Raw genomic sequence first — 7636 nt, 5'->3', positions numbered from 1 at the left:
AATCGTGGTTCTCGCTAATACTGCAATAAGATAGGATGGTAAGGTTAGACATGCGTCCCACACATACATGCAAAGCATTTCACGGTGCCATTACAACAAAGAGCTTCCAAGTGCAAAGATTGCTCAAGATTTAATTCTTTAACATTGCACACAAGTTTTCAGCCTTCAATAGCATGTCTAATCTCTAGATTTGAGCTTCATTGGCCATTCCTAATCCCTACCTAAACGAAGGTATGTGAAAGAATTCTTTTTCCTCTTAAAGAGTCACCAATGTGAAGGAAGGCCTATTAATAAGTCCTTTGACATTTTGGCACAAGGACCATTACTCAACTTATACAGCTATAGAGCGGGATCCCAAAAAAGATGTACTTAATTGAAACTAATATACAAATTTGGGTCCATGATTTTTGGTGAGGATTGCGTGCACCTCTATTCAGAAGCAAAGTCTGCCTATGCCCCCGGGGAGGTCACCTGATAAAAATGTAACCTATCACGTGAGTTCAACAGAAGGGGTATTTAAAGTTCTTGAAACTTAGAGAAATATATATACAGAAGGGCATTGTTTTTTCAAATTTGAAAAAAAATTACAGATTTTAAAAGAAAAGTGTACATTATATTCCTATCAAAATTCACAGATAAGGGGTTTTACAAACATGTCTTGAATGCACGTGATATGGTAGTTTTACACATAGTAAACCCCCCCCAAGCCTGTGCCACCACCATTTGGCATCTCTTTGCAGGCTCATTATGCTTTTGAATAGCACCTTGCACTACTAATCGTTGGAAACTCTCACATTTGGCTAGCCGATGAGCAAGATTCATAGATCATCACATCCATGTATTGCTTTTTCTCTCGAGTTTCACTTGCTACACTAGTTGCCTATGATTTGACCTGGAGAGGTGCCGTGTGTTGTTCAAGCTACTCTAAACTCTATCGATATATCTACACTACCCATCGATTTCTTAATTCATGTTTCCTATTGTCTACACATTCTACACCACCCGACCATTGCACCTACTTGCTGCTACATGTCACCATCAACGAGTGTCGTTAGATATCCTTGCCAAAGCCTTGCAACTCATTGACATCTACAATTGCTCTTGCAAAAGCTCTCGCCTCAACGCAACACTCCCTCAATTTTCGGCCACATTGACCCATATTAAAGAAATTTTCACACAAGGCTCTAAAGGGACTTAGCCTAGAGATTGTTCTTGTGGTATCTCTTTGTTGGAAGGTGTCATGGAAATGGCTTATGAACATTGAGAATAGCAGAATTAAGAGAACAGTTTTATGAGATTACTTTGAGAAAATACAGGCTAAACTTGATTAGAGGTAGCAACATAGCCATTATACTTAATCAATGTTATAATAACTAATATCTAATTCTCTTCAATGATTTTGTCATGTTAAAATGATAATTTAATATAGGGAAATACCAGGGGAGAAAAGGCTAGGATATTGGTATTGCAAAGGTATTATGGCACGCACACACTCACACAAGCTCATGTATGAAGTAAATAAGACTATCTCCTTCTCCAAGCTTTAATGGAAAGCTCATCATCTTCTCCAAGCTTTTGAGAAGGGAGGCCTACACCAACAACTCTTGGCTTTGTGATGCAAATTCAACCAAGAGCCAAGCTCCAATGCATGCTCATCTCCTCTACCATGCTAATTACTAAGCTATGCTAAGCTATTAAGAGTGATTATGTGAGGACAAATACTTCTTTCTTGTAGGAATACTTCTTCTTCCTCTAGATCTACTCTCATACCCCACTAGCTCTCACCATCTTTGAAGGTGTGTGATGTCTTGGGTCTCAGATCGTGAGGGAATTGATGTTGTGTTTTTCAAGTTAATCTTGGTGCTTGAAGCTTCCATCTTCATTGCACTAGCAAGTTATTGACGGAACACAAAGTATTGTATTGTAAAATGTCTCCCTTGATGGGGGAAACCTATAATACAAAGCCTTCTGGAGGGGGGACCGGCTCCATGTACATCCGATCCTCAACTGTTGTCAATAGCTTAATTTCTCTCTCTTTTTGAAGTATTGTTCATGCCTAATTCTAACGAGGTGTTATGGTTTTGTTGCTCTCTCTCCAACCAAGCACTCTTGCTATGCTCATTAGGAATATATTCTTAATGAAATTCTCACTATGTCTATGTTATTTTTTGCTACACACAAGTTACTAGACTTAAATGTTACATTGGTATCAGAGCTATTGGTTTCTCTTTTCTTGCTCAAGAAGAGACGTCCTCAAGCTGACTATAAATGGTTGGTATTATTAATTGCAATTGAGTAAGTAGAATAGGGATTTTTCAGCCTTGCACTAAACCTGCTTCCTGCAGATAATGGGGCATCACCGTTGAGAACTATGGTCTTAATAGTGGAGTCCTACAAGGCTTTCCTACGGCTTAACCACGATTGAGCTATTAGAAGCTTGACAGGAGTCGGTGTAGTTTTGGTGGGGAAAGACCCTCTCTTCTATTCCTTGCAATTAATGATATTCAAGCCACGGGTACATGAGCTTGAGTGCTTTTCTAAAGGGTTAAGAGGAGCAACAACTAGGGTTGACAATAGTAAAGAGATTAAAATTAATGTTGATAGCTTTGATTTTGCTAATGAACAAGCTACTAATGATGCCCCTATGTTAATTACCGTGTTACTAGGCTTCAACAAGCCATGGGCAATCCATCCCTCCAAGGTGAAGTGCAAGGGTAGCTACGTACTCATGGGATTCTCCAAACTCCCCACCAAGAAGAGAGAGTACCTAGGAAGCCTCCTTGTGAGACTTCCAAAAGAGGCCTCTCTCCGATAAGGGAAGAAGAAGAGGATCCGTTCAAAGGGCTCAAGAATCTACAAAGAGAACTCAAGTTTTAACGGTAGATCCCCCACTAAAAGAGCAAGAAAGAAGTGAGTCTTTTGTCACCTCAGCGGAGATGGATCCACAAAGACGGCGAGCAATCGCTCTAATCAACCCCCTAAACGGAGAAGACCATTGCACAATTCTCTACACCATTATTCAAAGAGGGATGAGAGAAACCAAGAGAAGAAAGAGGAGAGAAAGAGGTCTCCATCTTCTTCATCCTCTTCCTCTTCTAAAGAAAGTGATGGTGCAGACAAGGAATAACAAGGCAAGAAAAATGAGAGAAAGAGGTTACCCTCTTCTCCATCCTCCTCATACCTCTTTCTCTTCTGAAGAAAGTGATGGTGCAGCTCTTGAACCACCTAAAAGAAGAGGCCATAGGAAATCCTATGCCGCATGGAAGAGGTCGTCCAAGCTCAAAAATTTCAAAGAGGGAGGAAAGAACATCTCTTTCGTTACCTATGATGGCACCTTTGGTGCTATGGACAAAGTCTTGGCCTTCATCCAACAATTCGATGCGGCGTTTGGAGATGAGGGCTTCATGGAGTCCTCTAAGCTACGTTATGTAGCTATGCATTTTCAAAATTCTGTCAGGCAATGGTGGTCTAGCCTACGAGCAAACGATGAAGCTCCACAAACATGGAAACCTTTAAGAGCTTCTATCATGAAGCAATTTTTGGCTACCGATACCAAAGACAAAGTACTCACCGAATGGCAAAGCTTAAAGCTCTCTCGCTATGAATCTATTCACAAATATGTAGACAAACTTTGGGATTTAAATCTCAAAGCCACTATCTTCAAAAAGATGGATTTTGGAGAGCAAAAACAACAATTTTTTGTGGGTTTAACTGAACATATGGCGGAGTATGTCAACTCCCAAAGGCCACTCACCATATCTGCGGTCATACATCATACCATGGTGGCTTCACAAATCAATCTTCAACAAGGGGCTAAGAGAAATATTAAGCCCACAGAAAACAAGGACCGTAACGAGCCTAAGGGGAAGGACAATGTCCAAAAGTCTCCCAAATGCAATGCCAACAACAACAAAGCTAAGGAGAAGGGAGTTTATAAAGGCAAAAATAAACTCTCTCCTGAAGAGCTAGGGCGTTATCGTAAAGATAACCGTTCTTTCAAGTGCGGGGAGCAAGGGCATGCCTATCGTGCTTGCCCCCACAAGAATACATGTAATGAGCCTCCTAGAGCTACCTTGGTCAAAATTCAAGAAGAGGATACTCATCACAAAGGATCTCCTGTATGCCATGCCTGGGGAAAGGTAAAAGAACATGATGCTTTTATTCTCTTTCACCCTAGTTCTACTGAGAATTTCATATCCACAGAGCTGGCCACCAAGCTAGGCATACAAGCCTATGAGATGGGAGATGTCCTACCTGCCGATGGTGCTTTCAAGGGGCAAGAAGCCTCAGTCACTCCCTTAATTGGGAAATTGAGGCTCCATGTCCAAAGCTATGTGGACAAGGAGGACTTCTTTATCTCTCCTCTCAAGCATGAGGATATAATCCTAGGGGCACCATGGTTTGATTGCATGGCTGTCAATGTTAAATTCTCTGAAAGGCAAATCTACTTTAGGCTCAAGGAAACAGATATGTACATAGATGCTAAGGAGTTGTGTAATACCATATCTCTTGTACATAAGCAAGCAGCTCTATTTTTGTGTACATGATTTTTGTTAAAGATACTCAAAATGAATCTAATGCTTTGGCAAAAGGAAATATAAATAATCAAAAGGAATTAGAGTTATCCAATTTCCTCAAGGGGTTTCAAGATGTTTTTATTGACAATATCCCTTTTGAATTACCTCCCAAGAGAGGCAATGCAATTGAACTTCTTCCAGGAATTTCATCGCCTAATAAAACTCCTTATAGAGTTTCCCAAGCTCAACAAGACGAGATTATGTGGAAAGTGCATGAGTTAGTTGAGAAGGGCATGGTTAGGCCTAGCTCATCTCCATTTTGTTCACCAATTTTATTAGAAAGACGGCACATATCCTATGTGTGTTGACTATAGGGCACTATAGTGCAAACGGGTAGAAGACCTATTTGATAAGCTACAAGGGTCGACCTACTTTAGTAGGATTGACCTAAAAAGTGGCTACCATCAAATAAGGATAGTTGATCAAGACATTGTAAAGACCGCATTTTGCACTATCTTTGGTCTTTACAAGTACATTGTCATGCCTTTTGACTTGACCAATGCACCTTTAACCGCTTGATGGAGAAGCTATTCAGACCTCACAGAGCCTTTAGTGGAGTGCTCTTTGGTGATATAATTATCTACTCTAATTCACTAGACGAACACAAGCAACACTTCCAGGTGATATTTCAAATTTTACGACAGAATAAACTTTATATTAATTAAAACAAAAGTGAGTTTTTCTTACAAGAGATTCAGTATATTAGGTCACTGTGGGACGGGTGTCTAACCTCACTCCTATCTTATTGCAGGCATAGCGAGAACCACGAATGCATTGTCAATCCATGGGTTGAAACTGACTCAACTAGTGCATAGAGGCTACAAGAGGTTTTCAATCTCTTGGAAAACAACAAACAACTTGCATCTAACTCAGGCTACACTCAAATGACAAAAATCACCAAAAGCCAATCGCTCATCGGCAAACAAATCACATCAGTTACAGCATCAAATGACATCCAAACATAATGAAACTTCTAGGACATGTTTATAAGACCTAAGCACACATGCTTATGGTCTCAAATCCCACTTTAGATAAGTGCAAAAATTGCGATTATTAACAGCAATGGATTTTTTACCTAGTCATTTTTGATGCAAAATGCATCTAAATGCTTAGCAATGATGCCCCAATACCCCGCCTATACTTAGTTGTTGATTTTGAAGTGTAAATTCCTACTTACGATGAGATTAGGCCGCTCGTCGACAATGCCAAAAGCTATGAAATACCTTGAAATGCTTACATCTGTGCATAGAGCTCTTACCTATGATTGCAACACAACAGACGTTGTTGCAATGTGACCATCGAGGAGGGAGTAGGAAGCGCAAGAAGGAGAAACGTGAGCGCCGTTAGCTCACGCTATGTATTTCATTATCAAAAACTTCATAATAACTTTACAAAGTTAGCTTTTATACCTTAGCCAAGGTTTTTGGTGGTCAAAACTAATAATATGGGAGCTCTAACTAAAGACGGGTTGATACAATCTGGAAGCTTGTAGCCCCAGCTCATCAATTACAATATTTATCTGGAAAATAGGAGTTACAATATTCTCGATTCATCAAAATAATAAATGTTTTTACAATGAGAGCTTCAAAAAATGGTATCCGAGTTAGCTTGCTAACATTCCCCTCCTTGGCTGTGTCGTCCCTTGACACAGATTTATGAACTGAAATAATCTTTGGATTGACGGCTGGCAAGGCGGTCTTTAAGTGCATGGAGTGCCTTCTCATATCTGATCTTTCCTTCTTTATCTGGAACCTGCAAAAATTTCATGGTGACTATGTTCTTGAGCTCGATGGCTGAATAGCCTACGAATTTGGAAGTTAGGTTGCTGATCACTGGCCCAAAAATCTTTGTTTGCCAAGTGAAAAACCCTATATAGAAAGCTTTCTCAAATGCCAACATATTGTGAGATGGCAAGAACATACAGCGTGCATAGAAGCCATAAAGGAATTCTTCTGAAGATTGGTCGTTGAGGTTGTAGGGAAAGACCTTTATTTCCCTCGAGGAAGGACATCCATGGCGCTCCTGCTTGCTTTGGCTAATGAAAAGCTTCAATGCATGTGAGCAGCACTCGGCAAATTTTGTAGAGCATAGCACATGAGAGATGAGGGAGACTTCTGAAGAATGCCATGGCGCCTGTTAGGGTTTTCACCATGTATTCCTCTGTTGGTGTTTTGGAGATAGCAATCTCGGATAATTTAGCCATGTAGGCCACTTCTTTGTCATTGCTTCATGTGCTTGCCACGTCCTTGCTCTTGGTATAGGACAAAAAGTCTTGGTGCATTGATTTGGTTGGGAGTGAGTTGAGTGACGTTGACTGAATGGAGAACTCTCAACTCCCAGTCCATCATTGCTTTCTATTGTTTGTCTGTTTCTTGAGCGACCTGCTCCTTAAGTGCGTCTTCTTCAGCTTTAGACAGTTGGACCATTGGCACTTGATCAGCATTTGTTATTGATACTTGAAAGTCTTCTTCTCCTCCTAGTCCTTCTGTCGGTTGTGTTTCCATCTCAGCAAAAGAGACTGAGGAAATTTCAATGTGTGATTGAAGTACATGCTTCTTCTTGTGTCTCTTGTTGTCCCTCTCGCAGCAGTTGATTAACTCGCTTGAGCTCTGCTATCTCCTTGAGCAGTTGTTCTTCTCTTCGTACCCGCATTAATGCAAGGTCTCTTTATTGTGACTGCTCTAGCTTTAGCTCTAGCTCGATATCTTTATTCTTCTTTTCCACTGCCTTATATACTTTGTATGTACCTTTGATCGAGGCAACTGCGGGGTTTTCTCTTATTTGTCACAAGAAGGTTTCCTGATCATTGATCCTTTGCTCTAAGTATTGCAATGAAGCATTTGCTACGTCGAGCTGCACTTAGATATTTTGAACTGACAGAGTTGTAGCTAAGAGTTCATTAGTAACCTCTGTCAATTGTTTGTCATTGGTCTTGCATGCATCTGATAACTTCGTGAGAAGTTCATTTAGCTCTTCCATTTCCTTTTGTTGTTTCTCTTTTGCTAGCTGGTGTTGTTTAGCTTCAGCTCTAAGCTGTTGGATTTGTCTTTGCAGATCAG

The sequence above is a fragment of the Adiantum capillus-veneris genome, chromosome 2, assembly GCF_014529385.1.
Source record: "Adiantum capillus-veneris isolate H3 chromosome 2, ASM1452938v2, whole genome shotgun sequence".
Lineage (NCBI taxonomy): Eukaryota > Viridiplantae > Streptophyta > Polypodiopsida > Polypodiales > Pteridaceae > Adiantum > Adiantum capillus-veneris.
This window is presented reverse-complemented; position numbering follows the sequence as displayed.